This window comes from Brassica oleracea, chromosome C7 (genome assembly GCF_000695525.1).
Source record: "Brassica oleracea var. oleracea cultivar TO1000 chromosome C7, BOL, whole genome shotgun sequence".
Lineage (NCBI taxonomy): Eukaryota > Viridiplantae > Streptophyta > Magnoliopsida > Brassicales > Brassicaceae > Brassica > Brassica oleracea.
Window position 1 is genome coordinate 25,171,887 of NC_027754.1, and position 1,471 is coordinate 25,173,357.

The window sequence follows — 1,471 nt, forward strand, 5'->3', positions numbered from 1 at the left end:
AAGCTTTCGCAAGGCAATTCATAGAACGAAAGGCACACTCGATTACATCCATTCAGACTGTTGGGGTCCATCCACAGTAGAGTCACTGAAAGGTCACATATATTTTGTGTCTATGATTGATGATTATTCGAGAAAGACTTGGATAATTTTTATGAAGCACAAAAGTGAAGCATTCAGTAGCTTCAAGGAGTGGAAAATATTGGTGGAGAATCAAACATGAAAGAAGGTGAAGCGACTTCGTACTGATAACGGTCTGGAATTTTGCTCAGCAGAGTTCAATCAGTTTTATAAGGATGCGGGGATTGCAAGGCATCTTACAGTCAGAGAAATACCACAGCAGAATGGTGTAGCAGAACGAATGTACTAGACATTGCTAGAGAGAGCAATGTGCATGCTCTCGAATGTTGGTCTGGAGAAGCGGTTTTGGGCTGAAGCAGTCAACACGGCTTGTTACTTGATAAATCTCGGTCCCCACACAGGCATCGAGTGCATGATACCTTCTGAAGTGTGGTAAGGTAGATCTGCTGATTATTCACTTCTAAGAGTGTTCGGTTGCACTGTTTACTATCATGTAAGTGAAGGTAAACTAGAGCCGAGAGCAAGGAAGGGAGTTTTTATGGGCTACGGCGATGTAGTCAAGGGATACCGGGTCTGGTCTCCATCAGAAAACCGAGTGATTCTAAGCAGGAATGTTGTTTTCGATGAAGCATCTATGGTTAGAAGCTCATGGTCCAGTTCTGAAGCAGAGAAAGGTAGCACTGATAAACAGGTGGAGCCGCAAAATGATCATGAAGTGATCAATGTGCAGGAACACACAGAAAATCAAGAGGAACATGTAGAAGAAGTTCAGTTGGAGTCTACGGAGACTCAACCGCCTGATGCTACGAAGCGTAGCATCGCGAAGGATCGACCAAGAAGGGTTGATGTCAGGCCACCAGCGATATATCGTTTTGATGATATGGTGGGTTATGCACTTCAGGTTGCAGAGGAAGTGGATACGTATGAACCATCCACTTACATGGAAGCTGTTTCTTGTCCCGAGTATGAGAAATGGCATGCAGCAATGGGAGACGAAATGGAGTCTCATGAGAAGAATCATACATGGGATTTGGTCATATTACCTCCAGGGAGAAGAGTTGTTACATGCAAGTGGATCTACAAGATTAAGGATGGAGCATCACCGACAGAAGGAGTTAAGTATAAATCTCGGGTTGTTGCAAGAGGTTTTAGTCAGAGAGAAGGAGTAGACTACAATGAGATATTTTCACCAGTGGTCAGACATACTTCCATCAGAGTGTTGCTAGCGCTGGTAGCACATCAGGACTTGGAGCTTGAGCAACTCGATGTGAAGACTGTGTTTCTTCATGGAGAGCTTGAGGAGGAGATATACATGACTCAGCCGGATGGTTTCCGAGTTCCTGGAAAAGAAGACTATGTGTGTAAGCTTCGGAAGTCCCTTTATGGACTTAAG